The 13,912-nt window shown below is 49.8% G+C and overlaps 1 protein-coding gene across 1 annotated transcript in view; it reads left to right on the top strand.

Annotated features, from left to right (window-relative positions):
- LOC115093355 (beta-galactosidase-like) overlaps window positions 1-13,912 on the top strand; it is a 156,791-nt gene that overhangs the window by 70,683 nt on the left and 72,196 nt on the right. The gene's annotated exons all lie outside the window — the stretch shown is intronic.

The raw sequence follows: 13,912 nt of genomic DNA, 5'->3' as shown, positions 1-13,912 counted from the left end.
TTATTACTAAAATGTAATGCTATGAAAATTGTATAAGGAATCATAACATACCCTTAAAAACCACTCAAAAATATAAATATGAATGTTCCTTTGTGTATTGCAAAATATTCATTCCCTGTACGTACCCAGATCAGTCCAGACTCCTGGGTTTTGCCCCCCACCCCCACCCCCCCAGCAGATGGAGACAGAGAAGTTTTCAAAACAAAACTCCGCCTTATATAGGATGGTGCCATCTACAGTCTGGCAGTATTCCTGTCTCCAGCAGATGGTGGGGGTGCTAAACCTACAGTCTGTGCTGTTACTTAGTCTAGATTTCAGGATAGGTTATAGTATAGTCAGATAGTTTAAAAAAAAAAAAAAAGAGAGAGAATATAAATAGGTCATACGGGACAAAAATATCCTTGCTGCAGGAGACAGTCTTCAGCCTCCCAGGGGGTTGCTAGGTCCTGAGGGGACCATCTCCCCTGGTTTCAGAGGCAGCTGATGTGGAGGGTTGAGGACCCGATTGCCAGCTAAGAAAGATACTGGGGCTGATACTGGGGAGCCCGGCTCACTCCCCCCAGTAGGTCCAGGACCCGGAGGCAAGTTTTTTACTGTAAAAAAAAAAAAAAGTTCAGATTTTACTTTTCGGCCTTTTCTTCTGTCTCGACTCTCCCTTTCCTTCGGATCATGTTGGGGCCCCTCTCGTGCTGTTTCGCCACTATTTTGTCGGGGTTTCAGGGGTATTTTGTGATTTATTATTTTTTTTATTCCCTAGCAAATGCCGCGGCGAACCGCATGTCGGGCGTGTGGCGCTGCTCTCGCGGGAAGGCCTGTGCTCTAGTTGCCTCTCAGGGGGCGAGGTTGCCTCCACAGCCCCAGGGAGGGTCGTTGTCAGGGTCCAGTCTGTCTCCGGAGCCTTCGGGGAGCTGCAGCCCCCGTCTCTCGGCCGGGCGCCATTTTGGAATCGCTAACGTCAGCGACCTTGGCAGCGCTTACAGCGCAGGGGGAAGAAAATCTCCTGCCGAGTTGTCTCCACAAAGGACAGTCCCTGAGGGGGACAAGTCCGGTGGGCTTGGTTCACAAGGCGCTGGGGATGTCCCTGAGGGGGATACAGATGATTCTTCCTCAGCATCTTCTTTTTCTTCTGACTTTGTACTTTTTATGCATAGGGCCTTTAAGGCCCGGAAGGCAGGTAAGAAGAGGCCCCTCGCATTGGACCGCCAGGCCAGGCCTAAGAAATGATCTAAGTCCACTGAGGACACGAGTCATCCTTCATTACAGCGGCCCTTTAGTTTGCGGACTCCTCTGGCTATTTCAGATACTTCCTCCGATTCGGAGGATCAGGAGGCTCGAGAGTTACCTTCCCAGCCCCAGAGGGGGGATTGAGGGGGACACCGACCAGCCGCAGGGGGTCTGCGGGGGTCCCATGGGTCTGACGGAGATGACCCGAAGGTGGTCCGGCTTTTTCAGAGCGAAGAGCTGGGTCCTCTCATTCTGGCTATTTTAGGGGAATTAGGCATTGAGGTTCCCCAGGAAGAATCCCGGCTAGAGTCTACAGATCCAATAGTGTTGGGCCTGCTGGGACCACCTTCTCCTTTGTAATAATAGTGAATTGCATATATCCTGCACACGTGTGTCACTAGCACTATGAAGCACTATGATAACTAAGCTTACCAGAGAATCAACCGGCACAAGATGATGACTTTCCTGAGAAAACGCAAGTTAAACTTGGTCTTATTCTCTGCTACTGATAACAAGAGGCTCCTGCCCATAGTAAGAGCACGCACACATGCTAAAATGTATTGATTGGCTATAAGGTAAATGGGTTGGCTTTTGCAGACATCTGTGATTGGCTAATGGAATCCCTTATATTGTTGAACACGCACGTCAGATCTTTGAGCAAGCTTAGAATTATATTCCACTTGTTTTGTGTTGCTTCTCCATGGAGGAACTTCCGCTTTCCTCCATTAATAAACCTTTTAAACTATTTGAAGCTGGTATTCATTGAGTTCATTAGTCAGAGGTTGCCGCTATTAACATCTGGCGCCCGAACAGGGACCCCCAGGGGAGACTTCGCGCCCCTCTTCCTGCGGGTCACCGGTTTCAGCAGCCGTGCAGAGGCTGCCTAAAGCTGTCGGCCATAAACCAGTATCCACTGCGGGTGAATCTGGGGTCGGTTAGCAAGTACTTAAAGTACAAGCAAGGTCGTTGATAAGAGTCCGACGGTTGCTTAGTTATTGGATTTGTGATTAATAGTCCGGATGCCAGTTTTGGCTTCAACCTTTCAATTCAGGACACTGATTGCGAGGAGAGGCATTATTCCATTGTTTGGTATGTATGAGACTGGATTTTTAAGTTTTTAAAGTGTTGATTTGATTTGATGTTCAAGGTTTTGCCTGAGTTTTTTTTTCTATCTCATTTGCTGCTGCTCAGATTAGTTAGCTTATATGTTTGTGGGTGGAGTCTGTACAGCGTGGCTAGTTTAATTGCATTCACTGCTTAGCTTTGTTTAAATTGTATTTCCCTACTACAAGTTCTGCTGGTTTCAAATTACATTGTACTAGGAAGCTATAAAAACTTTTCAAGTTGTTCCTCCGTGCGTGCGTATAACACCGAGCTACTTAGGATGGTGCTAATTACTAAATTGATTGTTTATCTTAAAACTTTGCTGTGCCTTTTGAAGCAGTTTGAAATTCTATTGTCAGATGTTCTAAATGCCCCGTCACCCCCCCCCCCCCCTTCTCGCTGCACTTGTAGCCTTCAGCTCCCTTTGTTCTCTGTGAAGCATCGCGTGTCCCATTATTTGTTTTAGTAATGATTTAGCTGTGTGATTCAGTGATTTGCTTTTCCTCAACGTTATGTGATGCAGGAACCTGAATTCCTTCCTCCCAATTAATTCAGTTCATTCTGCCTGTGTCTGCTAAGAGTGCCCAAAGCTGTTTGACATTTTTATTTGCTTTGATTAAGTGTTGCTGTAGTTCTGGAAATCTACCTCGTCAATTGCATTGTGGACCTCGCTCTAATTGCTAATTCTCCAAGCCTGCTCTGATTCCCTAAGCTATAGCTTAGTTCCTTTGTTCTCAGGAGCGAGAAAACGCTTCCCTCCCCCCCCCCCCCCCTTCCTACAAATTCCTGTACCACGCCGTGAGCAGGTACCATTGTCTGCTCCACTTGCTTTTCAAGGAATGGGACACCCTGGACTTGGGCCTGAAGGTGCCCACGGCGATGGATAAGCTATACCCTCTGCCAGAGGCGGCTCTGGATCTTTTGCGAGTTCCCAAGATGGATGTAGCGGTCTCTGCTGTTATGAAGAAGACCACCATTCCAGTCATGGGCTCGATTGCCCTCAAGAATTTGCAGGATCGCAAGCTGGAGATTCAGTTCAAGAAGATTTTCAAGGTCTCCGTGCTTGGGAGCCGTGCTGCGATGTGTAGCAATTTTTCTTTATGAGCAGGTCTTCGATGGGTGCAACAGCTACAGGCTAACGAGTCGCTATCAGAGGCGGAAGCTCTCCAGGCAGGGCAACTTGAGGCTGTTATTCCCTATAGTGCGGATGCCTTCTATGATTTGCTTCGTACGTCTACCAGGACCATGGTATCTGCTGTTTTGCCATGTCGTCTGTTGAGGTTAAGAAACTGGGTGGTAGATGTTTCGTCCAAATCTCAGCTGGGCTCTTTGCCGTTTAAGGGCAAGCTGCTCTTTGAAAAAGAGCTGGAGGACCTGATTCAGTCCCTTGGTGAGAATAAAGTTCATCATTTGCCGGAAGATAGGCCAAAGTCAAGAGGTTCCTTTTCTTCCAGGTCTCGATTTTGGGGAGGTTGGAGGCCTCGTACATCTCGAGTGCCCACTTCTTCCTTTCGGCACAATGCCAATAGACAGCAGACGTATTCTCAGTCCTTTCGGGGGCGACGTTTCGGTAGACCTGGCAACACCCAGGCCACTTAGGGCAGAAAGCCTTCACAATGATGTGCGGCCGGTCCATTCCTCGGTTCCCGTGGTAGGAGGCAGATTGTCTCTGTTTTATTTATTTATTTAAGTTCTTTTAATATACCGATGCTCAAGACAAGTCTTATCGTACCGGTTTACAATGAACTAGGGGAGAACCAATTAACACAGCAGGCGTAAAAAGTTACAATAAAACAGGGAATGAAGAACTTGGTCATTAGAAAAGAGGGATAGGTAAAACAGTAACAGAGAGCAGAGAGCTGTTGATTAGACAACAGAGCATGTTCATTTAGTGGTTCAAATATCAAAAAGATCAGTTACTGGCATAGTAAGATAGTTGTATGAACAGATTCTGGCAGAGCAGTTCCATAGTAGGGGGACAGAGGGTGATACTGGGAGGTCAGGTGGGGGGGGGGGGAGGGGGGACAAGGAGGGAGGTACTAGGGAGGGGGGGAGATGGACGGTGCAGGAAGAAGAAGGTATCTTCAGCGATATGCTTGAGTGAATAGCCATGTTTTCAGTTTTTTTCTGAAGGAGACCTGGCATTTTTCCTGGCGTAGATCAGGGGGGAGTGAGTTCCAGTGATGTGGTCCGGCTGTGGAGAGTGCTCGTTTTTTAATTGAGTTGTGTATAGAGGATTTGCTCGGGAGCATCTGGAGGGAGTCTCTATAAGCAGATCTGATTGGCCTTAATGAAGAGTGGGGATTGAGAGGAATGGTAAGTTGTAGAGATGATTGATGATATATGGTTTTGTGAATGATGGTCAGTGTCTTGAAGAGTATTCTATAGTGGATGCACCATCTGCGATAAAAAAGTTTAACACAAGGCAACAGGCAAGACAGACAGTGTAGAGATTTTAAAATCGGAGTGATGTGGTCTCTGCGACGGGTATTTGTGAGGATCCTAGCTGCCGCGTTTTGCAGCATCTGTAGTGGTTTAGTGGAGGAGGCAGGGAGACCAAGTAGTAGCGCGTTACAGTAATCGATCTTTGAGAACAATATGGCTTGAAGGACTGCGCGGTAATCATGAAAGTGTAGGAGAGGTCTAATCTGTTTTAGAACCTGTAGCTTGAAGAAGCCTTCTTTAGTGGTGGCGTTAATTAATTTTTTGAAGTTCAATCTAGAGTCCAGAGTGGGTCCCTAGGTCTCTCACCTGGTTTGTTAGTGGTATATTAGCTGTGCTGGCGATGGGGTTATAATCGTTGGGGGATGAGACCAGGAGTTCGTTTTGGACGTATTGAGAACCAGATCGAGACTGGTGAGAAGGAAATTGATAGCGTGAAGGCAGCTGTTCCAAAAATTTAGGGTGTTGGAGATGGCGTCCTTGATGGGGATTAGGATCTGCGCCCAGGTGAATGGTCCTGCGCCCAGGACATTCACCAAAATTATGGTGGTGGTAGTAGTGCAACTACGAAGGGAAGGATTTTTAGTACATCTGTACTTGGACGATTGGCTGATTCGAGCAAAATTGGAGGTGCTTTGCCAGGAAGCGATACACCGAGTGCTTCAATTGTTGAGAGTTCTCGGCTGGTTGGTCAACATGCCCAAATGTCGACTAGTTCCCTCCCAATCATTGGAATTTGGGGGGGGGCTTTGTTCGACACTTGACAGGGAAGAGTCTTCCTGACCGACCGCATTGTCAAATTACAGGATCAGGTGCGAGCCTTTTTGTCCAAACATCCTTGGGATCCAGGACTTCAACCCTGGAATTGGTTCAATGGGCCTTCACATGTGGTCTTAACAATTGGTCTTTTCAATTGGCATTGCTTTCCTATTGGAATCTGGTTTCCAAGCAGTTTCATCTGCCTTTACCACTGACGGAGTCCACTCGGTCCAGCCTGGATTGGTGGCTACTATCGCCGCGGAGTTCCCTTGGTTGTTCCAGACTGGATGGTGGTTTACGGATGCTAGCCTGTCCGGTTGAGGAGCGGTTTGTCTGCGGAAGTCTGTGCAGGGGCAGTGGTTCCAGGAGGAGGACCGATGGTCCATCAATCGTCTGGAGACCAGAGTGGTGAGATTGGCACTGCAGGCCTTCCTTCCGCTTCTCCAGGGCAAGTCGGTCAGAGTCCTCTCCAACAATGCGATGACGGTGGCTTACATCAACTGCCAAGGCAGGACCAGGAGTCAGCCAGTTGTGTTGGAAGCTCGTCTGTTGATCACATGGGTGGAGCAGAACCTGGTCAGTATAGCGGCATCCCACATTGCTGGGGTCAAAAACATCCATGTGGACTTCCTCAGTCAACATCGTCTCGATGCAGGGGAGTGGGAACTAGTCGACGAAGCTTTTCAATTCATCTGCCTTGCATGGATCTGATGGTGACGTTCAAGAATTCCAAGGTTCCCCGCTGCTTTGCTCACCGCAGAGACATGGGAGCAGAGGGCGTAGATGCTCTGGTACTTCCCTGGCCGACGGACATTCTGCTTTATGTATTTCCACCTTGGCCTGTAATTGGCAAGATTCTTCAGCGAATAGAGCAGCATCCGACGGAGGTGATCCTGGTGGCTCCCGAGTGGCCACGTCATCCATGGTTTGCAGATCTGATCAATCTAACAATCGAGAGTCCCTTGCAGTTTCTGGATCTTCCGAACCTGCTTCATCAAGGGCCCGTTTGTTTCAACCAGGTCGATCGTTTTTGTCTAGCGGCATGGCTTTTGAGAGGCAGTGTCTGAAGTCCAAAGGGTATTTGGATGCTGTGGTGTCTACGTTGTTGCGGTTGCATAAGGCTTCTACTTCCCTATCTTATGTTCGAGTATGGAAGGTCTTTTAGGCTTGGAGCCTTGACAGGGAGATTGTTCCTACTAGGGCGTGCGTACCAGACATTTTGGGTTTCCTTCAAGCTGGTTTAGAGAAGGGATTATTGTGTAGTTCCTTGTGGGTGCAGGTAGCAGCGCTCGGTTGTTTACGTGGTACCATTCAAGGGGTAGCATTGGCGGCGCATCCAGATGCACCGCCAACGCTCATTTCCTTTGGGGGGGTGAAACATTTGCGTCCGCCAGTGAGACACCCGTGTCTGTCATGGAATCTAAACTTGGTTAATAACATAAGAACATGCCATACTGGGTCAGACCAAGGGTCCATCAAGCCCAGCATCCTGTTTCCAACAGTGGCCAATCCAGGCCATAAGAACCTGGCAAGTACCCAAAAACTAAGTCAACTTAATTAATAGCAGGTAATGGACTTCTCCTACAAGAACTTATCCAATCCTTTTTTAAACACAGCTATACTAACTGCACTAACCACATCTTCTGGCAACAAATTCCAGAGTTTAATTGTGCGTTGAGTGAAAAAGAACTTTCCCCGATTAGTTCTAAATGTGCCACATGCTAACTTCATGGTGTGCCCCCAAGTCTTTCTATTATCCGAAAGAGTAAAAAATCGATTCACATCTACCCGTTCTAGACCTCTCATGATTTTAAACACCTCTATCATATCCCCCCTCAGCCATCTCTTCTCCAAGCTGAACAGCCCTAACCTCTTTAGTCTTTCCTCATAGGGGAGCTGTTCCATTCCCTTTATCATTTTGGTAGCCCTTCTCTGTACCTTCTCCATCGCAATTACATCTTTTTTGAGATGCGGCGACCAGAATTGTACACAGTATTCAAGGTATGGTCTCACCATGGAGCGATACAGAGGCATTATGACATTTTCCGTTTTATTCACCATTCCCTTTCTAATAATTCCCAACATTCTGTTTGCTTTTTTGACTGCCGCAGCACACTGAACCGACTATTTCAATGTGTTATCCACTATGATGCTTAGATCTTTCTTGGATAGTAGCACCTAATATGGAACCTAACATTGTGTAACTATAGCATGGGTTATTTTTCCCTATATGCATCACCTTGCACTTGTCCACATTAAATTTCATCTGCCATTTGGATGCCCAATTTTCCAGCCTCACAAGGTCTTCCTGCAATTTATCACAATCTACTTGTGATTTAACTACTCTGAACAATTTTGTATCATCTGCAAATTTGATTACCTCACTCGTCGTATTTCTTTCCAGATCATTTATAAATATATTGAAAAGTAAGGATCCCAATACAGATCCCTGAGGCACTCCACTGTCTACTCCCTTCCACTGAGAAAATTGTCCATTTAATCCTACTCTCTATTTCCTGTCTTTTAGCCAGTTTGCCGCATCTAAGGTTAGCTCATAAAGGGAATTTTTTCTAAGGACTCAAGGAAACTGGATGGTCGTAGGGCATTGATGCATTATCTGGAGATTATCAACAGTTTTCGTGTCTCGGATCATCTCTAAGACCATGATAGCTCATTGGCTGAAAGAGACCATAAATTCTGCTTATTTGCTTACCATTGGGTCTTCGGGCGCATTCTACTCGTTCTCAAGCCGCCTCCTTGGCGGAATGGCAACAGATTTCTCCAGAGGAGATTTGTAGAGCGGCTACATGGAAATCTTTACATACTTTTGCCAGACATTACCGTCTGGATTTCCAGGCCCCCGGGGCAGGCAGATTTGGAGAAGGTGTGCTGAGAGCGGGCCTCTCCGGATCCCATCCCAGGTAAGTGAAGCTCTGGTACATCTCAGGAGTCTGGACTGATCTGGGTACGTACATGGAAAAGAAAATTGGTTCTTACTGATAATTTTTGTTCCTGTAGTACCACGGATCAGTCCAGAGTCCCGCCCACTTGGTGGTAATGGAGATTCCGCTCCTTTTCAGCATTTGTTTTTCTTTGGTCGGCAGATCAATCTAGTTTTTCCGATTGGCAAAAGTTCTGTTCCCATTTGGGGGTTAGTGAGCCAGTTTAAAGTGTTAGATTACTGTATATAGTTAGTTTGGTTTTTTGGACCATTCTGCTTTGACATTGAGTAATACTGCCGGACCGTAGGTGGCACCATCCTATATAAGGCGGAGTTTTGTTTTGAAAACTTCTCTGTCTCCATCTGCTAGAGGGGGCAAAACCCAGGAGTCAGACTGATCCGTGGTACTACAGGAACGAATATTATCAGGTAAGAATCAATTTTCTTTTGTAGTGTTCAGCTTCTCCCACATTTTGGCATCGACATCAATAATTGCTTAACATACCAGAATATGTTTCAATTATAGAGCTTCCATAAAAACCTGCTGCTGCTGTTTTACCAGACCCGTTTTGTAGACTCCTACAAGGGAGCCTCATCTCACCCTATCCAGCTTCTCCAGGGGGATGTCTCACGATGTGTCAAACAATGAACGTTGCTCACTGCTCAAGGAAAACTTTTACCAATTTCGCACAGTCCTACCCTATAGAATAATTTCTGTTTTTGTTTTATCCTTGCTAAAGTCGTTATCACACAAAATTCCGTAAAACCCAAGTGTGATGGAGAAAACGTGATAAATATACTCACTTTAATTCCTCTTCCATGTACGTACCCGGATCAGTCCAGACAGTGGGTTCAGCCTCCTGTCCAGCAGATGTAAACAGAGAAAACCTGAAAGGGTATCCTATATCAGGACAATGCTCACCCTGCATCCCTTTAGTATTTTTCTATCTCCAGCAGATGCAGTTAGTATAGCTGTGTTTAAAAAAAGGATTGGATAAGTTCTTGGATGAGAAGTCCATTACCTGCTATTAATTAAGTTGACTTAGAAAATAGCCACTGCTATCATTAGCAACGGTAACATGGAATAGACTTAGTTTTTGGGTATTTGCCAGGTTCTTATGGCCTCGATTGGCCACTGTTGGAAACAGGATGCTGGGCTTGATGGACCCTTGGTCTGACCCAGTATGGCATGTTCTTATGTTCCCTAGCGTTTTCTACTAGGGATGTGAATCGGGCTTCGGACGATTGAAAATATTTTCAAAATCGTCAGAAATCGGGGGCTCCCCCAAAACGATAGGAAAACCCCACGATATTGATCGTGGGGGTTCCCTTATCGTTTTGGGGGAAGGCGGGAAAAACGGCACACAAAAATGACCCCTAAACCCACCCCAACTCTTTAAAACTAACCCCTTAGCTTCCCCCACCCTCCCAACACCCCCAAAAACTTTTTACAGGTACCTGGTGGTCCAGTGGGGGTCCCGGGAGCGATCTCCCACTCCAGGCCGTGCTCCCGCTCCCGGGTCATCGACTGCCACTAATCAAAATGGCGCCAATGGCCCTTTGCCCTTACCATGTGACAGGGTATCCGTGCCATTGGCCGGACCCTGTCACATGGTAGGAGCACTGGATGGCCGGCGCCATCTTGTGCTCCTACCATGTGACAGGGGCTAACCAATGGCACCGGTAGCCCCTGTGACATAGTAAGGGCAAAGGCTATCGGCACCATTTTGATTACTGGCAGCCGATGGCCCGAGTGTAGGAGATCGCTCCTGGACCCCCGCTGGACCACCAGGGGCTTTTGGCAAGTCTTGGGGGACCCTCCTGACCCCCACAAGACTTGCCAAAAGTCCAGCGGGGGTCCTGGGGCGACCTCCTGCACTCGGACCGTCGGCTGCCAGTATTCAATATGGGGTAGATTTTCAGAGCCCTGCTCGCCTAAATCCGCCCAAAACCGGGCGGATTTAGGCGAGCAGGGCCCTGCGCGCCGGGAAGCCTATTTTACATAGGCCTCCTGGCGCGCGCAGAGCCCCGGGACTCGCGTAAGTCCCGGGGTTCTCGGAGGGGGGCGTGTCGGGGGGCGGGCCCGGTCGTCGCGGCGTTCCGGGGGCGTGTCGGCAGCGTTTTGGGGGCGGGTACGGGGGCGTGGCTACGGCCCGGGGGCGTGGCCGCGCCCTCCGTACCCGCCCCCAGGTCGCGGCCCGGCGCGCAGCAGGCCCGCTGGCGCGCGGGGATTTACGTCTCCCTCCGGGAGGCGTAAATCCCCCGACAAAGGTAAGGGGGGGGTGTAGACAGGGCCGGGTGGGTGGGTTAGGTAGGGGAAGGGAGGGTAAGGTGAGGGGAGGGCAAAGGAAAGTTCCCTCCGAGGCCGCTCCGATTTCGGAGCGGCCTTGGAGGGAACGGGGGGAGGCAGCGCGGCTCGGCGCGCGCAGGCTATACAAAATCGATAGCCTTGTGCGCGCCGATCCAGGATTTTAGTGGATACGCGCGGCTCCGCGCGTATCTACTAAAATCCAGCGTACTTTTGCTTGAGTCTGATGCGCAAGCAAAAGTAGGCTGATCGCGCTTCTTTTAAAATCTACCCCTATGGCGCCGATAGCCTTTGCCCTTACTATGTTTCAGGGGCTACCGGTGCCATTGGTCAGCCCCTGTCACATGGTAGGAGCACAAGATGGTGCCGGCCATCCAGTGCTCCTACCATGTGACAGGGTCTGGCCAATGGCACGGATACCCTGTCACATGGTAAGGGCAAAGGGCCATCGGCGCCATTTTGATTAGTGGCAGCTGATGGCCTGGGAGGGGGAGGATGGCCCGGAGCGGGAGATCACTCCTGGGACCCCCACTGGACCGCCAGGTACCTGTAAAAAGTTTTTTGGGGGGGTCGGGAGGGTGGGGGAAGCTAAGGGGTTAGTTTTAAAGGGTTGGGGTGGGTTTTTTGTTTATCGGCTCGGGCCCGATGCAAAAAACCCCACATGTGAATCGGAACCGGAATCCGAACCGATTCCGGTTCCGATTCACATCTCTATTTTCTACCTTTCTTCTATTTGGTGATTTCTTTTCTCTTCTTCCCTCTGGATTGATACAGGATCAAGCAAGTATTGTTTATTCAAGTTTAAAAAAAACCAACAGAATTTGTGCAAAGGGAGACAGAGTTGTCTCCTAGCTCTTACTGGGTCCCAGGGGGGGATTTTTCCCCTTGAATATTCAGCCTGGTACCCACTTTCCCGGTGACCTCCAGTCTGGCTGCATGGGGTTATACTGGTGGTCCAGTCACTCCCCCTTCTTGCCTAGTCTGACCCAGGAGAGGCTCCTGCCTCGGGTTCTATAGCAGAGAGGTGTTCTTTCCTCTGCTTGTCTAAAGTTTTACAAAAAAAAAAACAGACAGGCAAAAGGCAATCGGCAGCATTTCAGCGGCAGTTACAGGGGAAGGAGCATAGCAGGGCTTGTTTCCTTGCTTCTGCTCATGTCAGCCAGGCACTGCCGATTTTTCAGCACAAGCGTGCCTCCCCCCTACCAGAGTGGATGCTGCGTTCCTAAGCCTGCCTTGCCTCCTGGGAGCCTGCCTCTCGGCTCTCCCACAATCGGCTTTTCTCCTTATGCCTAACCAGAGGGGAGGGACCCTCCGGGGCAGCGGCTAAATCGGCGGTCCGGGGTCGGGCTGTGAAGTGCGTTCCTAAGCCGGCTCCCTCTCGAAAAACCACGGGAACGGCGGACATTTTGTCTCCAAAGCTCCCTTCTAATACAAGCCCTGAGGAACTCACAGAACCGATTTTTAACCCTTCCTCACCCGATCTTAGCCCCGTGGATTCCCTGGGTCCAGTTTCTGACCCCCCCACCCCCCCACACACACACACACAAGACTCCTCCCACCCCATTGCCTGAGAAGGTTCAGCATCGTTTTTCTACAGAATTTGTTCTCTTAATGCATAAATCTTTTCTGGCTAGTTTGGAGGAACAGAATGATCCCTCCCCAAGCCCCCCCCCCACCCTCCCGACGCCCCCCAAAACTTTTTACAGGTACCTGGTGGTCCAGTGGGGGTCCCGGGAGCGATCTCCCGCTCCAGACCGTGCTCCCGCTCCCGGGCCATCGGCTGCCACTAATCAAAATGGCGCCGATGGCCCTTTGCTCTTACCATGTGACAGGGTATCCGTGCCATTGGCCGGACCCTGTCACATGGTAGGAGCACTGGATGGCCGGTGCCATCTTGTGCTCCTACCATGTGACAGGGGCTAACCAATGGCACCGGTAGCCCCTGTGACATAGTAAGGGCAAAGGCTATCGGCGCCATTTTGATTACTGGCAGCCGATGGCCCGAGTGTAGGAGATCGCTCCTGGACCCCCGCTGGACCACCAGGGGCTTTTGGCAAGTCTTGGGGGACCCTCCTGACCCCCACAAGATTCCTCCCACCCCCTTGCCTGAGAAGGTTCAGCATCGTTTTTCTACAGAATTTGTTCTCTTAATGCATAAATCTTTTCTGGCTAGTTTGGAGGAAGAGAATGAATAAAGTAGATGCTTCTGTGTCCGCAGTCACCAAACGCACCACCATCCCAGTGGTAGGAGCCACGGTTTTGAAGGATCTTCAGGATCGGAAGCTGGAGCTTCATCTCAAGAGGATCTTTGAAGTTCTGGCTCTGGGAGTTAGGGCGACATTCTGTAGCAATCTCATGCAGCGGGCAATTCTCAGGTGGGTTCAGCAATTACTTAGTACCCAGGACCTCCCGTCTGCAGAGGCGGAACAGGCAGAATGGCTGGAAGCTGCAGTGACTTATGGAGCTGACGCTCTCTACGATCTCCTCAGGGTTCAAGCCACAGCCATGTGTTACGCTTGGGCTCCGGTCAGGAGTCGTGAACACCACCCAGCAGGGTGGCTCCAGGTGGAGAGAGACAGGAAGCTAGAAACAGTGTCAGGTTCCAGGCTGGGTCAGGGCAGGCAGCAAGTATCAGAGTCTGGGTTCAGGCTGGGTCAGGGCAGGCAGCAAGTAGCAGTGTCTAAGTACAGGCTGGGTCAGGGCAGGCAGCAGTAGCAGTGTCTAAGTACAGGCTGGGTCAGGGCAGGCGGCAGTCAGCAGTGTCTGGGTCCAGGCTGGGTCAGGGCACAGTAAGCAGGGCAAGGCAGGTCAGAAGGCCCGTAGGCCACACACACACACACAGAAGGCCCGTAGGCCACACACCAATAGCGGGGCAAGGCAGGTCAGAAGGCCCGTAGGCCACACACCATAAGCGGGGCAAGGCAGGTCAGAAGGCCCGTAGGCCACACACATACACACAGAAGGCCCGTAGGCCACACACCATAAGCGGGGCAAGGCAGGTCAGAAGGCCCGTAGGCCACACACATACACACAGAAGGCCCGTAGGCCACACACCATAAGCGGGGCAAGGCAGGTCAGAAGGCCCGTAGGCCACACACACACAGACAGAAGGCCCGTAGGCCACACACCGTAAG

The sequence above is a fragment of the Rhinatrema bivittatum genome, chromosome 6, assembly GCF_901001135.1.
Source record: "Rhinatrema bivittatum chromosome 6, aRhiBiv1.1, whole genome shotgun sequence".
Classification (NCBI taxonomy): Eukaryota; Metazoa; Chordata; class Amphibia; order Gymnophiona; family Rhinatrematidae; genus Rhinatrema; species Rhinatrema bivittatum.
The sequence above is the reverse complement of the archived record's forward strand: the minus strand, read 5'-3'. Positions and strand labels throughout refer to the sequence as shown.